Genomic DNA, 19,871 nt, shown 5'->3' on the forward strand with positions numbered 1-19,871 from the left:
TTTTGTGACATTGCCAGTTATAAACTGTACGGCACAAGTCTCAAAGACATCTAAGAAACTGGACATTATTGTGGCTGCGGCAGAATAGTTTTTGGGACTTGCAAGGGGTATTGCCGCCGGAAGAGCCGCCCTCCTTGAGGCTGTGTAGGGATCAGATGTGTATTTATTATTTAACAGAAAAGTTGTTTGATTTAGTTTAGTTTTTCTTTTTTTGGTCGTTTTTGGGGCATTTCTTTCCATTCTTGGGAGTCCTGTTTCCATCCCGCACAATAGGTTGCAGAATGCACATTAAATTGTGCGATTGCCAATATACCATAAAATAAGAACAAATGGAGGAGAGTTTTGAGAAATGTTTGGGATGTACCTGGCTGAGGTTCTATTTGTTTGAAAAACCTTTTAAGAGCCTATATTAGCCATTCCAAGTGATCATTTGTTGCTCATTCTTGTGGATTGTTAACCCCAATGACAAAGAATTTGTATGTTGATTGTTTTGGAGGATGCCATGAACATTGAGCTGTTTTAAGGAACTCTCCACCAGGCTGGATTTTCCTCTTCCTCAACCATCCTGTGAGATTGATCCTGATGACTATTATTTTGTGCCTTTATTGGATTACTTATTTTAGCATTTTGAAGGGGGATTTCAATTTGATTTGCTTTTTGATTGACTTTGGGACCGTTTTTAGTTGGACTTTTACATTCTGAACCTTATTTGGGGTCTAATTTAATTGCTTTTGTGAATTTATACACAATTTTTTTTGCATACTTTATTCAATTTGTCTGTTTTGCTTTGGTCACAGTATAGGAGCAGTATTTCTTGGAACTTTTATATGGTAGCATAGTTTGTGATCCAAGCTGAATGTTACAGTATGTACAAAAAAAATACAAAGGGCTTTTGTGAGGAATAATTATCTTTTTACATCAGCACATGTATCAATATGTTCTATTGTTTTGTTAAGCTACATGCTTGTGTGGCTAAATAGGGGGTAAAACTTTTGAGGCATGCAGAAGGCTGTTTCTCAAACTAGAGTCACATAAGAAACCACTTGATACTGAAATACAATAACGGGCTCAGAGTGTACAGGAAGTGCGTCACGAGGCTGGGACCAGCCTGCACGCCAGCGATAGGATGAGTAAGTTTAAACCATGCTCATCCTCCCTCTGACAGGCCAGCAGTGAGCGGGAACTATCTCTGTCAGAGTATTTAAGGAAGAACAAAGGATGTGTCGTTCTCTTCTCTGTTTTGCCCTGCGTGGTGATACAGTGAGCCTGTATATACAACATCATATTTACCATTCAAGTGTTTGCATTAATTAAAGTACAAAGAAATCAGAAGTTACTCTGTGCTGACTATTTTTGTTCTGATACCAGATTCGAATTGACGCGACCCTAACACTTTTACAAAAGTATTTTTAGACACAAAACATGTTACACAACCATTACAGCCGATCCAAGTCCAGAATTATCATTATGGTCTTCAGAGACTTTGAAGTTTGCTGTGGTGAATGAAATAATATTTAGATCAGAAAGTAGAATTAAGACATCAAAACCAAATTGATTCTCAATACTGTAGTTACCGTATTGCCAGTAAAGAGCAATGCTAATAAAAATAATGAGTAACGTTAAGTGTAGATCCTGCATAAACAAAGACAAAATAACATTTCTCACCTGTCCTTAAAAGTGAAGACACTTTTTGGGAAGGAGCCCTGCATGAACAGAATGATACATCAAACAGCTTATAAATGAAGAATACAAGATCTAATATTCATAATATCATACTGAGTCTCATAATAAAACAAAGTGGTAAAAATCTCAGAATAAGTATCAAGTACCAGGTTGATGCAGAGGCGGTCTGTGTTGGATATGTTGAAGGGGTCATATTTGTCTGCAAAGATGATATCAGGCATGGGATAAACCCGTAGTCATAGGCCCTGAACACTGGACTGACATACAGCGGCAGTGGTGCCAGGTGGCCCTGCGACAAGATGGTCTTCACAAACTGGAGATAGAGACATTTTCATGTTATCTTTCATGACGAATAAACTACACTACAGGACCTGTATTCACAAAGCATCTCAGAGTAGGAGTGCTGATCTAGGATCAGTTTGGCCTTTTAGATCATAATTATATGGACGGGGACGGGGCAATCCTAGATCAGCACCCCTACTCTGAAATGCTTTGTGAATACAGGCCATGGTTACTAGCCAAGTTAGATGCTATAGGCAGTGGTAGTAGAGGTTGACTGTGTCATAACTGAGGAGCTAAATCTCACATGGTTTGGAATGCGGAGATTGCTGCTAGGCAGCCAGACACAATTTCTACACATCTTGTTCACCAGGTCTTCTCAAATGACTGTCACGACTTCTGCCGAAGTCGATGCCCCTCCTTGTTCGGGTGGTGCTCGGCGGTCGACGTCACCGGTCTTCTAGCCATCATTGATCCATTTTTCATTTTCCATTGGTTTTGTCTTCCTACACACCTGGTTCCAATCCCATTCATTACATGTTGTGTATTTAACCCTCGGTTTCCCCTCATGTCCTTGTCAGAGATTGTTTGTTGTTATGTGCTCGTGTATTTGTATTGGTGCGCGACGGGTTATTTTACCCATGTTATTTTTTTTTAATGTACGTTGGTTTTTGGCGTTTGTTTTATCTTAATTAACTTTTTAAGGTATAGGGGGCAGTATTTTCGATTTCGAATGAAAAGCGTGCCTAGAGTAAACTGCCTAATACTTGGGCCCAGAGTCAAATATTTGCATATTTTTAGTATATTTGGATAGAAAACACTCTGAAGTTTCTAAAACTGTTTGAATGATGTCTGTGAGTATAACAGAACTCATATGGCATGCAAAACCTGACAAAAATCCAACCAGGAAGTGGGAAATCTGATGCTTGTAGTCTTTTCAAGTCATTGCCTATCTAACACACAGTGACTTAGGGTTCATTTTGCACTTCCTAAGGCTTCCACTAGATGTCAACAGTCTTTAGAACCTTGTTTCAGGCTTTTGCAGTGAACAGAGAGCGAACAAGAAGGCCAGGAAGTTGGTGACTCAGAAAACGTGACGAGGTAGCTGTGTTCCATAACATTTTTCAAGACATTGGAATCATCCGGTTGGAATATTATTGAAGTTTTATATTAAAAAGGCCCTAAAGATTGATGCTATACAACGCTTGACATGTTTCTACGAATGTAAATATAACTTTTTTTGACTTTTCGTCGTGAACTTTTTGTCACGCTTCCTACATTTGGAGTAGCTTATTGAACGCGCAAACAACAAGGAGGTATTTGGACATAAATTATGGACTTTATCGAACAAAACAACATTTATTGTGGACCTGGGAATTCCTGGAAGTGCCTTCTGATGAAGATCATCAAAGGTAAGTGAATATTTATAATGCTATTTATGATTTTAGATGACTCCAAAATGGCGGGTATCTGTATTGCCTGATGTATTTTTCTGAGCTCCGTACTCGGATTATTGCAAAGTGTGCTTTCCCCGTGAAGCTTTGTTGAAATCTGTCACAGCGGTTGCAATAAGGAGATGTTTATCTATAATTCTTTGAATAACAGTTTCATATTTTATTAACGTTTATGATGAGTATTTTTGTAAATTGTTGTGCTGATTCACCGGCAGTTTTGGAGGCAAAATATTTTCTGAACATCACGCGCCAATGTAAAATGGGGTTTTTGGATATAAATATGAACTTTATCGAGCAAAACATACATGTATTGTGTAACATGAAGTCCTATGAGTGCCATCTGATGAAGATCATCAAAGGTTAGTGAATATTTTAGCTGTATTTTTGGTTTTTGTGACGCATGTCCTTGCTTGTGTGGTTTTTCGTGTGAAGTTTATGTCCTAACATAATCTAATTTTATGCTTTCGTCATAAAGCCTTTTTGAAATCGGACAATGTGGTTAGATTAACAAGAAGTTTATATTTAAAATGGTGTAAAATAGTTGATTGTTTGAGAAAATGAAATTATGAGATTTTTGCTGTTTTGTATTTCGCGCCATGCTATTTCACTGGCTGTTGAATAGTGTGTCCCGCAGGTCACGTCCCACCTAGCCCATAGAAGTTAAGCTACTCCAGTTACATCAAGTTGGTTTCTCCTGCGCCTGACTTCCCTGCCACCTACACACACGACAATGACAGAATCTCTGACTAAAATTATGAAGTCAGCAGGAGAAGATACCCCGGACATGGAGGTGGAGGAGCGCGTCCAGGAGCATGCGAAGAAGCTTCACCATCTGTGCGCCGCCATGGATCGCGTTGTCCAGAATGTGGACTGCTGGGAGAGACAGTGAGTTCTTCCAGCGCCTCCACGAGCCCAACCGGGGTCAACCTGAACCCGGTGGAATCCGTCTATCCATGCCTCAGGGGTACGACGGAAGTACTGCCAGCTGCCAGGATTTCCTCCTCCAATTAGACCTTTATCTGGCCATGGTCCACCCAGTTCCATCAGACCGTGAGAAGAGTTTCACCCTCGTCTCGTGCCTCACCGGGAGAGCCCTGGAATGGGTCAGCGCTGTGTGTGGAGGAGATGCGGCGTTGGACCGTTATGAGGAGTTCACCCGCCGTTTTCGGGCAGTCTTTGACCACCCACCCGAGGGCAGAGCGGTGGGTGAGCGCCTCTACCGTCTGAGACGAGGAGCGTCCAGGATATTGCCCTGGAGTTCAGGACCCTGGCAGCCGGTGCCTGATGGAATCACAGGGCCCTGATCAACCATTACCGCTGCAGTCTGCGTGCGGACGTCCGTCGGGAGCTGGCCTGCAGAGACACCACCCTCACCTTCGACCAGCTGGTGGATCTGTCCATCCGGCTGGACAACTTGCTGGCTGCTTGCGGACGTCCAGATCAGGGTCTGGTGGTTCCATCCTCCCGCACTCCCTCTCCTATACCCATGGAGCTGGGAGGGAGGGTGCACAGGGAGACCGGAGGGGGTTCCCGCTCGTGCACCATCTGTGACCGCAGAGGTCACACTGCTGGTCGGTGCCGGGTAGGTTCTTCTGGGAATCGAGGTAGAAGGCAGGGCGCTCTGGCGCCACCCCAGGTGAGTAGGCACCATTCTCTTCCAGAGCCCTCTGTTGCCCATATATTTTTGTCTGTCACTTTTCCTGATTTTTCGCCGCGTTCCCAGCATAAGGCTGGGAAGTAGATTCAGGCACGGCTGGGAATTTTATTGATCAAGCATTTGCTCATAGTTTAGGGATCCCCATTGTACCTGTGGATGTGCCTTTCCCCGTTCACACCTTAGATGGTCGACCATTAGGGTCAGGGTTTATCAGGGAGGCCACAGCTCCTTTGAGTATGGTGACGCGGGGGGTTACAAGGAAAAGATTAGTCTTTTCCTTATTGACACTCCTGCGTATCCCGTGGTGCTGGGTCTACCTTGGTTAACTTGTCATAACCCCACTTTTTCTTGGCCACAGAGGGCTCTCACGGGGTGGTCGCGAGAGTGCTCAGGTCGGTGTGTAGGGGTTTCCGTTGGTGCTACTACGGTGGAAAGTCCAGACCAGGTCTCCACCGTGCGCATTCCCCCCGAATATGCCGATTTGGCTCTCGCCTTCTGTAAAAAGAAGGCGACTCAATTACCACCCCATCGACGGGGATTGTGCGATAAATCTCATGGTAGACGCTGCACTTCCCAGGAGTCACGTGTATCGCCTGTCGCAAGCGGAGACGGTGGCTATGGAGACATATGTCTCCGAATCCCTGCGTCAGGGGTACATTCAGTCCTCCGTTTCACCCGTCTCCTCACGTTTCTTTTTTGTGAAGAAGAAGGATGGAGGTCTGCGCCCGTGCATTGATTATCGAGGTCTCAATAAAATCAAGGTGGGGTACAGTTACCCGCTACCTCTGATCGCCACGGCGATTGAGTTAATGCACGGGCGCACTTCTTCACCAAACTGGATCTCAGGAGTGCGTACAACCTGGGGCGTATCCGAGAGGGAGACGAGTGGAAGACAGCATTTAGTACCACCTCAGGGCATTATGAGTACCTCGTCATGCCGTACGGGTTGAAGAATGCTCCATCAGTCTTCCAATCTTTTGTAGATGAGATTTTCAGGGATCTGCACGAGCAGGGTGTAGTGGTGTATATCGATGACATTCTGATATACTCCGCTACACGCGCTGAGCATGTGTCCCTGATGCACAGAGTGCTTGGTCGCCTGTTGGAGCATGACCTGTATGTCAAGGCTGAGAAATGCCTGTTCTTTCAACAGTCCGTCTCCTTCTTAGGGTATCGCCTATCCACGTCAGGAGTGGAGATGGAAAGTGACCGCATTGCAGCCGTGCGTAACTGGCCGACTCCCACCACGGTGAAGGAGATGCAGCGATTTTTAGGGTTTGCCAATTACTACCGGAGGTTTATCCGGGGTTTTGGTCAGGTAGCTGCTCCCATTACCTCACTGCTGAAGGGGTGTCCGGTGCGCTTGCAGTGGTCGGCTGGGGCGGACAGGGCTTTTAGGCAACTGAAGGCTCTGTTTACCTCGGTTCCTGTTTTGGCTCATCCGGATCCCTCTCTGCAATTAATAGTGGAGGTGGACGCGTCTGAGGCTGGGATAGGAGCTGTGCTCTCTCAGCGCTCGGGTACGCCACCTAAGCTCCGGCCCGGGGCCTTCTTCTCTAAGAAGCTCAGCCAGGCGGAGCGAAACTATGATGTGGGGGACCGGGAGCTGCTGGCTGTCGTCAAGGCTTTGAAGGCATGGAGACATTGGCTTAAGGGGGCTAAACACCCTTTTCTCATCTGGACTGACCACCGCAATCTGGAGTACATCCGGGAGGCGAGGAGACTGAATCCTCGCCAGGCAAGGTTGGCCATGTTTTTCACCCGTTTTATGTTTACCCTCTCTTACAGACCAGGCTCCCAGAACGTTAAGGCAGACGCACTGTCCCGGCTGTATGACACAGAGGAGCGGTCCATAGATCCCACTCCCATAATCCCAGCCTCTTGTTTGGTGGCACCGGTAGTGTGGGAGCTGGACGCGGACATTGAGCGGGTGTCACGTGCAGAGCCCGTTCCCCCTCAGTGTCCAGCTGGGCGTCTGTACCTTCCGTCTGCTGTCCGCGACCGATTGATCTACTGGGCTCACACGTCACCCTCCTCTGGTCATCCTGGGATCGGTCGGACGATGCGCTGTCTAAGCTAAAGTGGGCCACCAGTACTTCCCACTAAGGACGTGAGGGTTTATGTTTCCTCCTGCTCAGTGTGCGCCCAGTGCAAGGCTCCTAGACACCTACCCAGAGGTAAGTTACAACCCTTACCCGTTCCACAACGGCCATGGTCGCACTTGTCAGTGGATTTCCTAACCGATCTTCCACCTTCACAAGGTAGCACCATGATCCTAGTCGTTGTTGATCGTTTTTCTAAGTCCTGTCATCTCCTCCCTTTGCCCGGTCTCCCTACGGCCCTACAGACTGCGGAGGCTCTGTTTACACACGTCTTCCGGCACTACGGGGTGCCTGAGGATATAGTGTCTGATCGGGGTCCCCAGTTTACGTCAAGGGTCTGGAAGGCGTTCATGGAACGTCTGGGGGTCTCGGTCAGCCTTACCTCAGGTTTTCACCCTGAGAGTAACGGGGAGTTGGAGAGTGTTAACCAGGATGTGGGTAGGTTTCTGAGGTCTTATTGCCAGGACCGGCCGGGGGAGTGGGCGGCGTTCGTGCCCTGGGCAGAGATGGCCCAGAACTTGCTCCGCCACTAACCTCTCTCCCTTTCAGTGTGTGTTGGGGTACCAGCCGGTTCTGGCCCCTTGGCATCAGAGTCAGACCGAGGCTCCTGTGGTGGACGACTTGTTCTGGCGCGTGGAGGAAACCTGGGACACCGCTCACGCACCACCTTCAGCGCGCCGTACGGCGCCAGAAAGTTGGTGCAGACCGTCACCGCAGTGAGGCCCCGGTGTTTGCACAGGGGGACAGGGTCTGGCTCTCAACCCAAAACCTGCCCCTCCACCTGCCCTGCCGGAAGCTGGGTCCGCGGTTTGTGGGGCCGTTTAAAGTCCTGCGGAGAGTGAACAAGGTATGTTTTGGGTTAATCTCACTAGGGTATGTGGGACGCTAGCGTTATGTTAAGGACAGCATCTAACAAGAAATCTCCCTAGGGTATGTGGGACGCTAGCGTTATGTTAGGACAGCATCTAACAAGAAAAACCACACAGCCATTTTCCAAGCAAGGAGAAGCGTCACAAAAACTAGAAATACAGCTAAAATGAATCACTAACCTTTCATGATCTTCATCAGATGGCACTCATAGGACTTCATGTTACACAATACATGTATGTTTTGCTCGATAAAGTTCATATTTATATCCAAAAACCCCATTTTACATTGGCGTGTAATGTTCAGAAATGTTTTGCCTCCCAAAACCTCCGTTGAATGAGCACATCAATTTACAGAAATACTCATCATAAACGTTGATAAAATATTAAACTGTTATTCAAAGAATTATAGATACACTTCTCCTTAATGCAACTGCTAAGTCAGATTTAAAAAAAACTTTACAGCGAAAGCACACTTTGCAATAATCTGAGTCAACAAAACTCAGAAATAATATTATAAATATTCACTTACCTTTGATGATCTTCATCAGAATGCACTCCCAGGAATCCCAGGTCCACAATAAATGTTTGTTTTGTTCGATAAAGTCCATCATTTATGTCCAAATACCTCCTTTTGTTCACGAGTTCAGTCCACTACTCCAAATGCAGGAAGCGTGCGCAAATGTCACGACGAAAAGTCAAAAAAAGTTCTATTTACGTTTGTAGAAATATGTCAAACTATGTATAGCATCAATCTTTAGGATGTTTTTAACATAAATCTTCAGTAATATTCCAACCAGACAATTCCAATGTCTTCAGAAAAGAAAAGGAACACAGCTCACACTCACGTGAGCGCGCGCCTCTGAGCTCATGTCATTTCCTCACTCATCTGACTCCAGGCCCTCTTGTTCGCTTCAAATTCACAGTAGAAGCATGAAACAACGTTCTAAAGACTGTTGACATCTAGTGGAAGCTTTAGGAAGTGCAAAATGAACCCTAAGTCACTGTATACTGTATAAGCAATGACTTGAAAAAACTACAAACCTCAGATTTCCCACTTCCTGGTTGGATTTTTCTCAGGTTTATGCCTGCCATATGAGTTCTGTTATACTCACAGACATAATTCAAACAGTTGTAGAAAAAGTGTTTTCTATCCAAATCTACTAATAATATGCATATCCTACCTTCTGAGCCTGAGTAGCAGGCAGTTTAATTTGGGTACGCCTTTCATCCGGACATCAAAATACTGCCCCCTACCCTAGAGAAGTTAAAGCTCCCCCCCCCATTACCGCATTAACCCCTCGTTCCATGTGTCTCTCCTCAGGCCGGTGGTGGCTGGCCCGCTCCAGGAGGCAGAGGTGCGGGAGGTTCCTCCGCCCCCTCTGGACATTGAAGGGGCCCCGGTGTACTCCATTTGATCCATCCTGGATTCGAGACGTCGGGCGAGGGGCCTTCAGTACCTCGTGGACTGGGAGAGGTACGGTCCAGAGGAGAGATGCTGCGTTCCGGTGGAGGATGTGTTAGATCCTTCCCTGCTGCGAGAGTTCCATCGTCTCCATCCGGATCGCCCTGCACCTCGTCCTCCGGGTCGTCCCCGAGGCCGGTGTCGACGCGCTGCTGGAGCAGCGCGTCGGGGGGGGGGATACTGTCACGACTTCTACCGAAGTCGATGCCCCTCCTTGTTCGGGTGGTGCTCGGCGGTCGACGTCACCGGTCTTCTAGCCATCATTGATCCATTTTTCATTTTCCATTGGTTTTGTCTTGTCTTCCTACACACCTGGTTCCAATCCCATTCATTACATGTTGTGTATTTAACCCTCTGTTTCCCCTCATGTCCTTGTCAGAGATTGTTTGTTGTTATGTGCTCGTGTATTTGTATTGGTGTGCGACGGGTTATTTTACCCATGTTATTTTTTTAATGTACATTGGTTTTTGGAGTTTGTTTTATCTTAATTAAATAAATCACTCTCACCTGGGTAGGATTGTGCTGGGACCAGGGTCTTCAGGACCGGGGACAAACACAAAGCGACTACTGCAGTTGAAAGGATCGATTCAATCAGGAAAGTAAACCATTATCTGTAGAATTTCTGACCAGACCTCAATGCAGCATGGTGAACATTTCCAAAAGTTTGTCACCCTGGATGCAAGTCATATAACAATGTAGTACTGTTGAAACTATTTCCTGGAATATCCGACTTTCATGTCAACCAAGTGGTTTATCTCGCTCAGAGTTTACCTGTTGGATGCTGAGGTATTCATAGATTGCATCTGCAAGAACTTTCAACGACTCTGGGGATGAAAAAATAATACTTCAGTTGTGTCTACTTCGACGTGTTAATGCTTCGGTCATAACCCATTTGCTAGGTCAGAATGATACCTTCACAAGCAGGGCATAACATTTCTTTTTTACTTAAAATCCTTTTTACCTTTGAGTGATTTGATTTGTGTTTTTCCATAGGGGGCCGAGAAGTTTCTGCAGAAGATGAAGCAGGTGGGCGGCATAGCTGCGTATCCTACAATGGACACATGAGAAGGTTGTTTCAGACCATACTATTGAGCAGTAGAACTAGATATTAATCAAATGGCCACCGGACTATTTACATTGACCCCCCTCCCCATTGGTTTTGTACACTGCTTTATTATCGATGCATAGTCACTTCACCCATACCAACATGTACAAATTACTTCAACTAACCTGTACCCCCGCACACTGACTCGGTACCGGTACCCCCTGTAAATAGGCTCGTTATTGTTATTTTATTGTGTTACTTTTTATAATTTTTTACTTTAGTTTATTTGGTAAATCTTTCTTAACTCTTCTTGAACTGCACTGTTGGTTAAGGGCTTGTAAGTAAGCATTTCACGGTAAGGTCTCCACTTGTATTCGGAGCATGTAACAAATAAAGTTTGATTTGATATTGAGCAGATGGCTGGAGACTGCAAAATCTCTGAGATGGAAATGTAGGACAAACACATGACAATGACCAATGTCAACATCAACCATACGATTTGAATAAATGCTTGAATCAATCAATACAATTTGATTTATAAAGCCTTTCTTACAGAAACAGTTGTCAAAGTGCTTTACAGTAACCTGGTAAAGACCCCCATATGAATTCTTATTCTGTGAGTGAGAAATTGTCGGACAAACCTGAGAACAGGAGGTGGATTTTCTCCAGCACCTCCACGCTGTCCAGCCAAACGTCAGAGACCATCACCAACATGACGTCCTCGTTCTCCTCCTCCAGCTGCTTCAGCTTGGCATAGGCCTTCACCGACGTGGTGCCGTAGTAGGCTCTGAAAACCAGACTTCATTCTCATCCTCATTGTTTTTTAATTTGAATTATTTATAAAGGTGATTTATTATAGACGCGTTCTGTCTCCTAGAGATGAACGTACTTTGGTGAGAAAAGTGCAAATCAATCCCAGAACAACAGCAAAGGACCTTGTGAAGATGCTGGAGGAAACGGGTACAAAAGTATCTATATCCACAGTAAAGCGAGTCCTATATCGACATAACCTGAAAGGCCGCTCAGCAAGGAAGAAGCCACTGCTCCAAAACCGCCATAAAAAAGCCAGACTACGGTTTCCAACTGCACATGGGGACAAAGATCGTACTTTTTGGAGAAATGTCCTCTGGTCTGATGAAACAAAAATATAACTGTTTGGCCATAATGACCATCGTTATGTTAGGAGGAAAAAGGGTGAGGCTTGCAAGCCGAAGAACACCATCCCAACCGTGAAGCACGGGGTGGCAGCATCATGTTGTGGGGGTGCTTTGCTGCAGGAAGGACTAGTGAACTTCACAAAATAGATGGCATCATGAGGTAGAAAAATTATGTGGATATATTGAAGCAACATCTCAAGACATCAGTCAGGAAGTTAAAGCTTGGTCGCAAATGGGTCTTCCAAATGGACAATGACCCCAAGCATACTTCCAAAGTTGTGGCAAAATGGCTTAAGGACAACAAAGTCAAGGTATTGGAGTGGCTATCACAAAGCCCTGACCTCAATCCTATAGAACATTTGTGGGCAGAACTGAAAAAGCGTGTGTGAGCAAGGAGGCCTACAAACCTGACTCAGTTACACCAGCTCTGTCAGGAGGAATGGGCCAAAATTCACCCAACTTATTGTGGGAAGCTTGTGGAAGGCTACCTGCAATGTTTGACCCAAGTTAAACAATTTAAAGGCAATGCTATCAAATACTAATTGAGTGTATGTAAACTTCAGACCCACTGGGAATGTGATAAAAGAAATAAAAGTTGAAATAAATCATTCTCTCTAAAACTGAGTTTAAATGTATTTGGCTAAGGTGTATGTACATTTTCAACTTCAACTGTAGGTCCACAATTAGCAACATTCTGCAATCTAATCTACTGACAATGTGGTGGATGATGGCTCGGTCGTTGGGAACCCAAATGCATTGACATGGAAGACTGAGTCCTCATACCAGCCTGTGGATTGCATAACACAATGAGGTAATAGTAAATAGTACATCTCCTGTCTGATGTCCATTCATGTGGATGAAGAGGATCATTTATTTTACCTTCTGCCAAAAGAAATCAAGACTGTGTAAAGTCCACTGTGGAACTGGTGAGGACAAGGTTAAGGAAAACATACATGCTTTGAAATACAATAAACGGACTATATTCCAGACTTGAATTGGCCATGTTTCGCAATGTAAACGAACACTTTTGTCATTCTCCTTTCATCACCACAATAATGAAATGATATTGCCTTTGAGAGGTTCAGCTGTACTGTACCACTGGGGTCTTCCAGATAGAATTTCCCCTGAAAAAAAGGGAACATATTTTTAAAAACTTAACATGATGCAAATATTACTACCTATCACCATTTGTATTTGATTTTATTGTAATGAAACAGCAGGGAACAGGTCTCGAACCCTCGACCTTCAAGCCTGAAGTCCGGCGCGCCATCGACTGTGCCGCAAAAGCATGCTCGAGCGGCAGAGTCAATTTCCGCGCTTATAAACCCAGGGTCGTTACACTACTCCCTCCTTTCAAAGAGCGCGTCCTCGCGCTAGCTTGCAACTCAACGTCTTACAGGAACGCGCTCACCGGCCAAGCACACGCAATGTCGTGGATGCAAGGTCCAATCACTTCCGACACCAATGTAATGAAACAGCAGGGAGCAGGTCTCGAACCCTCGACCTTCAAGCCCGAAGTCCGGCGCGCTATCGACTGTGCCGCAAAAGCATGCTCGAGCGGCAGAGTCGATTTCCGCGCTTATAAACCCAGGGTCGTTACATTATTATGGATCCCCATTAGCTGGTGCCAAAGCAGCAGCTACACTTCCTGAGGTCCAGCAAAATGAAGGCAGTTTATACAATTTCAAAACATTACAATACATTCACAGATTTCACAACACACTGTGTGCCCTCAGGCCCCTACTCCACCACTACCACATATCTACGTTAATAAATCCATGTGTACGTATAGTGCGTATGTTATCGTGTGTGTGTGTGTGTGTGTGTGTGTGTGTGCCAATGTTTGTGTTGCTTCAATCATATCAATCAAATGTATTTATAAAGCCCATCTTACATCAGCTGATGTCACAAAGTGCTGTACAGAAAACCAGCCTAAAACCCTAAACAGCAAGCAATGCAGGTGTAGAAGCACGGTGGCTAGGAAAAACTCCCTAGAAAGGCCAGAACCTAGGAAAAAACCTAGAGAGGAACCAGGCTATGAGGGATGGCAAGTCCTCTTCTGACTGTGCCGGGTGGAGATTATAACAGAACATGGCCAAGATGTTCAAATGTTCATAGATGACCAGCAGGGTCAAATAATAATAATTACAGTGGTTGTCGAGGGTGCAACAGGTCAGCACCTCAGGAGTAAATATCAGTTGGCTTTTCATAGCCGATCATTCAGAGTATCTCTACTGTTCCTGCTGCCGCTAGAGACTTGAAAACAGTAGGTCTGGGACAGGTAGCACGTCCGGTGAACAGGTCAGGGTTCCATAGCCGCAGGCAGAACAGTTGAAACTGGAGCAGCAGCACGGCCAGGTGGACTGGGGACAGCAAGGAGTCATCAGGCCAGGTAGTCCTGAGGCATGGTCCTAGGGCTCAGGTCCCCCGGAGAGAGAGAGAGAGAGAGAGAGAGAGAGAGAGAGAGAGAGAGAGAGAGAGAGAGAGAGAGAGAAAGAAAGAGCATACTTAAATTCACACAGGACACCAGATAAGACAGGAGAAATACTCCAGATATAACAGACCTAGTCCCCCGACACAAACTACTGCAGCATAAATACTGGAGGCTGAGACAAGAGGGGTCGGGAGACACTGCGGCCCAGTCCTTCACAGTTCCCGCTGTTACATAAGGTGTTTTTTATATCTAATTTTACTGCTTGCGTCACTTACTTGATGTGGAATAGAGTTCCATGTAGTCATGGCTCTATGTAGTACTGTGTGCCTCCCATAGTCTGTTCTGGACTTGGGGACTGTGAAGAGACCTCGTGGCATGTCTTGTGGGGTATGCTTGGGTGTCCGAGCTGTGTGCCAGTAGTTTAGACAGACAGCTCGGTACATTCAACATGTTAATACCTCTCTTAAATAAAACTAGTGATGAAGTCAATCTCTCTTCTACTTTCAGCCTGGACAGATTGACATGCATATTATTAATATTAGCTCTCTGTGTACATCCAAGGGCCAACTGTGCTGCCCTGTTCTGAGACAATTGCAATTTTCTTAAGTCCTTTTTTGTGGCACCTGACCACACGACTGAACAGCAGTCAAGGTGTGACAAAACTAGGGCCTGTAGGACTTGCCTTGTTGATAGTGTTGTTAAGAAGGCAGAGCATCGCATTATTATAGACAGACTTCTCCCCATCTTAGCTACTACTGCATCAACTACTGCATGTTTTGACCATGATGGTTTACAATCTAGGGTTACTTCAAGCAGTTTAGTCATCTCAACTTGCTCAATTTCCACATTATTTATTACAAGATTTAGATGAGGTTTAGGGTTTAGTGAGTGTTTTGTTCCAAATACAATGCTTTTAGTTTTAGAAATATTTAGGGCTAACTTATTCCTTGCAACCCACTCTGAAACAAACTGCAGCTCTTTGTTGAGTGTTGCAGTCATTTCAGTCGCTGTAGTAGCTGACGTGTATACTGTTGAGTCATCCGCATACATAGAAACTCTGGCTTTACTCAAAGTTAGTGGCATATCGTTAGTAAAAATGGAAAAAAGCAAGGGTCCTAAACAGCTACCCTGGGGAATTCCTGATTCTAACTGGATTATATTTGAGAGGCTTCCATTAAAGAACACCCTTTGTGCTCTGTTAGACAAGTAACTCTTCATCCACATTATAGCAGGTGGTGTAAAGCCATAACACATACGTTTTACCAGCAGCAGACTATGATCGATAATGACAAAAGCTGCACTGAAGTCTAACAAGACAGCCCCCACAATCATTTTATCATCAATTTCTCTCAGCTAGTCATCAGTCATTTGTGTAATTGCTGTGTTTGTTGAGTGTCCTTCCTTACAAGCATGCTGAAATTCTGTTGTCAAATTATTTACTGTAAAATAGCATTGTATCTGGTCAAACACAATTTTTCCAGAAGTTTACTAACGGTTGGTAAAAGGCTGATTGGTCGGCTATTTGAGGCAGTAAAGGGGGCTTTACTATTCTTGAGTAGCGCTCTCTAGTAGGCTTAAATTGAAGATGTGGAAAATAGGAGTGGCAATAACGTCTGCTATTATCCTCAGTAATTTTCCATCCAGGTTGTCAGACCCTGGTGGCTTGTCATTGTTGATAGATAACAAAAAAAAAATCACCTCTTCCACACTGACTTAACAGAATTCAAAAGTACAATTCTTGTCTTTCATAATTTGGTCTGACATACTTGGATGTGTAGTGTCAGTTGCTGGCATGTCATCCCTAAATTTGCTTATCTTGCCAATGAAAAAGTCATTAAAGTAGTTTGCAATATCAGTGGCCTTTGTGATGAATGAGCCATCTGATTCAATGAATGAAGGAGCCGAGTTGGCTTTTTTCCCCAAAATGTTATTTAAAGTACCCCAAAGCTTTTTACTATCATTCTCTATATAATTTATCTTTGTTTCATAGTGTAGTTTATTTTTATTTAGTTTAGTCACATGATTTCTTAAATTTGCAGTACGTTTGCCAATCAGTTGGGCTGCCAGACTTATTTGCCATACCTTTTGCCTCGTCCCTCTCAACCGTACACTTTTTCAATTCCTCATCAATCCAAGGGGATTTAACAATTTTTACAGTCATTTTCTTAATGGGTGCATGCTTATTAGTAACTGGAATAAGTAGTTTCATAAATTCGTCACGTGCAGCGTCTGGTTGCTCCTCATTACACACCACAGACCAGCAAATATTCTTTACATCATCAACATATGAATCACTACAAAACTTCTTCTATGACCTCTTATACACTATATTAGGCCCAGCCTTTGGAACTTTGGTTTTCCTAGATATGGCTATTATATTGTGATCACTACATCCTATGGATTTGGATACTGCTTTAAAGCAAATATCTGCAGTGTTAGTAAAAATGTGATCAATACATGTTGATGATTTAATTCCTGTGCTGTTCGTAACTACCCTGGTAGGTTGACTGACAACCTGATCCAGGTTACAGGCACTGGTTACAGTTTGAAGTTTTTCCTGAGTGGGCAGCTTGATGATGGCCAGTCAATATTTAAATCACCCAGAAAATATAATTCTCTGTTGATATCGCATACATTATCAAGCATTTCACACATATTATCCAGATACTGACTGTTAGCACTTGGTGTTCTATAGCAGCTTCACACAAGAATGGGCTTTGGGTGAGGCAGATGAACCTGTAGCCATATTACTTCAACAGTATTTAACAGATCGTCTCTAAGCTTTACAGGAATGTGGTTCTGAATATAGACTGCAACACCGCCTCCGTTGGCATTTCTGTCTTTTCGGTAGATGTTATAACCATGTATTGCTACCACTGTATCATCAAAGGTATTATCTAAGTGAGTTTCATAATATGAATGTCATCTGTTACAAGCACGTTACTGTCACGGTTGTCGTCGGGAAAGGAGGACCAAAATGCAGCAGGAATGTGGATGCTCATCTTTACGTTTATTTAACTCAAAAGAGAACACCAAAATAATAAACAACGAATACTCACGATCAACACAACAGTCTCATTAGGCTCACACACGCTAAACAAGAAACAGGCAAAACAAGAAACAATCTCCACAAAATACAAACCCAAACACACCCTAACATATAGGACTCTCAATCAAAGGCAAAAAGACAACACCTGCCTTCAATTGAGAGTCCCAACCTCAATTAACTAAACATAGAAACAGATTCACTAGACAAAACATAGAAATACATGAATATGACACAGTGCCCAAAAATCCCGGAATACATTAAGCAAATGCCCTTCTACAACAACCACCACCCCGAACCACATAAAACAAATACCCGCTGCCACGTCCTGACCAAACTACAATAACAATTAACCCTTATACTGGTCAGGACGTGACAGTTATTGACTTCATGGACCTTGTTTCTTAGGCTATTTTTAATATGGGCTATTTTTAGCACTTTTCTGGGTTGCTTGACTGTTTTTAATGCTTTACTGGGAATCTTATCAGAGGTAGACTTACTCATGTTATTTACATTGGAGCTGATAGTGCAGGGTGAGCTACATAAAGTGGTCTTCCTACTATTGCACACTGCCTCAGTGCTAACAGTGTAACTCTGGTTTATAGGCTCATGATTACGGCTTACAATAGCTGTAGGATAAACAGATGTATTCGGTGCAATTAGAGGTACCTAAATTAAATGACTTATATTGTGTTTGCCAATGCCCCTAAGATCATATACATTTGATGCAGCATTATGGTGACTCATTGTCACAATGGTAGGGATTAACTGAGCTGGTCTTGGATCATTTACCAGTCATTGTTTCAATGCAGCCTTGAAATGCGTTTCACACCCGCGGCCCAACGATGGTACTGGACCTGAAATTATTGGCCGTTTTTTGGAGTCTTTTAATGCTAAAATCAGTTCTTTAAAATCCATTTTCAAATGTTCCGAGCTAGCCCTCCTGATGTCATTTGACCCCACATGGACTACGACAGTGTCAGCTCCCGGCATCTGTGGTAGAACAGTCGGAAGCAGCCTTGTTATGTCCTGTACTCGTGCTCCTGGGTAGCACGGGGTTTTTGCCATGGGGACCGAGATGTTTCTCACCGTAGAGCTGCCTATGATGACAGCTGGTGATGTTGAATGGGCCGGTCTCTCAGGCAGCCTCACGATCTGGTGAACCCGAGGTAGAAGCCACCGGAGAGGGAGACAGAGCCGAGGACGAAGACGCAGGTACCTCCGGATCCGATCTTGATTGGGAAGCCACCATGGACGAAGGACCCCGGAACCTCTGGATCCAGGGCGGCAAAGCTTTCTGGTCTGTGTCAGTTCCGGGCTCAACATCTCCATGGAGACCCCCCGTTGCCAGAGGACGCCTTCTTCGACTTCCACGGCGAGTGACATACCTCCATGGCTGGTTGGTTGGGTCGAGATCAGCTCCGTTCTCCAGGGAAGGGGGAGACCCCTTCAGGGATGGAACCCTGCCTAGCACCGGCCAGTCGGCTGTGGAGAGACGACACGGCATCGAAACTTCCACCAGACCAGAGCGGTGTCCAGCTACTGGTGTGGAAGAAAAAGTAGATGGGCGTGGGTTCCCCAGTAGCTTATGTAGGTTTCCTACTTGCTTGGTAAGAGTAGCTACTTCACTCTTGTAGTCCTCTGCAAGCAGTTACTACATTGAAAGTCAACATTTTCCCGGAACAAAGCAAAGTAAACGCAGCTCCTGCAACGTTGGAAACGTCCAATGGCGGCCTCCATTTGAGACCGCCGAGCCAGCTAGGCTAGCTGGGCTTTCGCGTCTCTCCCTCTATACGGAATCTGGCAGGATCCCGGGACAGATAGCAGCACTCACAGCAATTTAGCCCAACAGAGCCACAGGATTCAAAATAAAATTAAAGTATATAAAAACACTGTCAGCTTTTAAACCGAGGTCTTTAGTTCAGGTTTCAGCGTTCGACAGGTTTCAAAAACAACAAACATACGCCGCGCTCTAATTGTGTGTGTGTGTGTCTAGAGTGCATTTGGAAAGTATTCAGACCCCTTGACTTTTTCCACACTTTGATAAGTTACAGCCTTATTCTAAAATGGCGTAAATAGATTTTTTTCCCTCATCAATCTACAGACAATACCCCATAATTGGCTCCCGAGTGGCACAGCGGTCAAAGGCACTGCATCTCAGTGCAAGTGGCGTCACTACAGTCCTTGGTTCGATTCCAGTCCCTGGTTCAATGGCACACCTATATTTGGGGAGTTTCTCCCATTCTTCTCTGCAGATCCTCTCAAGCTCTGTCAGGTTGGATGGAGAGCGTCGCTGCACAGCTATTTTCAGGTCTCTCCAGAGATGTTCGATCGGGTTCAAGTCAAGGCTGTGGCTGGGCCACTCAAGGACATTCAGAGACATGTCCCGAAGCCACTCCTGCGTTGTCTTGGCTATGTGCCTAGGGTCATTGTCCTGTTGGAAGGTGAATCTTCACCCCAGTCTGAGGTCCTGAGCGCTCTGGAGCAGGTTTTCATCAAGGATCTGTCTGTACTTTGCTCCGTTCATCTTTCCCTCGATCCTGACTAGTCTCCCAGTCCCTGCCGCTGAAAAAGATCCCAACAGCCTAGAAGGCCAGCATCATCCCAGAGTCTCCTCTTCACTGTTGACGTTGAGACTGGTGTTTTGCGGGTACTATTTAATGAAGCTGCCAGTTGAGGACTT

At 44.9% G+C, this 19,871-nt stretch overlaps 1 pseudogene across 1 annotated transcript in view; it reads right to left on the bottom strand.

The window, feature by feature from the left end:
* LOC106610584 (DNA polymerase epsilon subunit 2-like) overlaps window positions 1-19,871 on the bottom strand; it is a 29,651-nt pseudogene that overhangs the window by 1,155 nt on the left and 8,625 nt on the right. Inside the window, exons 8-16 of the transcript XR_014378934.1 lie at window positions 12,776-12,832; window positions 12,611-12,634; window positions 12,423-12,541; window positions 11,193-11,338; window positions 10,468-10,554; window positions 10,278-10,330; window positions 10,014-10,073; window positions 1,830-1,996; window positions 1,666-1,703 (exon numbers count right to left, since the gene is read on the bottom strand). The product of XR_014378934.1 is annotated as a DNA polymerase epsilon subunit 2-like (transcript). The remainder of the gene's footprint in view (window positions 1-1,665; window positions 1,704-1,829; window positions 1,997-10,013; window positions 10,074-10,277; window positions 10,331-10,467; window positions 10,555-11,192; window positions 11,339-12,422; window positions 12,542-12,610; window positions 12,635-12,775; window positions 12,833-19,871) is intronic.

This window comes from Salmo salar, chromosome 09, assembly GCF_965601325.2.
Source record: "Salmo salar chromosome 09, fSalSal1, whole genome shotgun sequence".
Classification (NCBI taxonomy): Eukaryota; Metazoa; Chordata; class Actinopteri; order Salmoniformes; family Salmonidae; genus Salmo; species Salmo salar.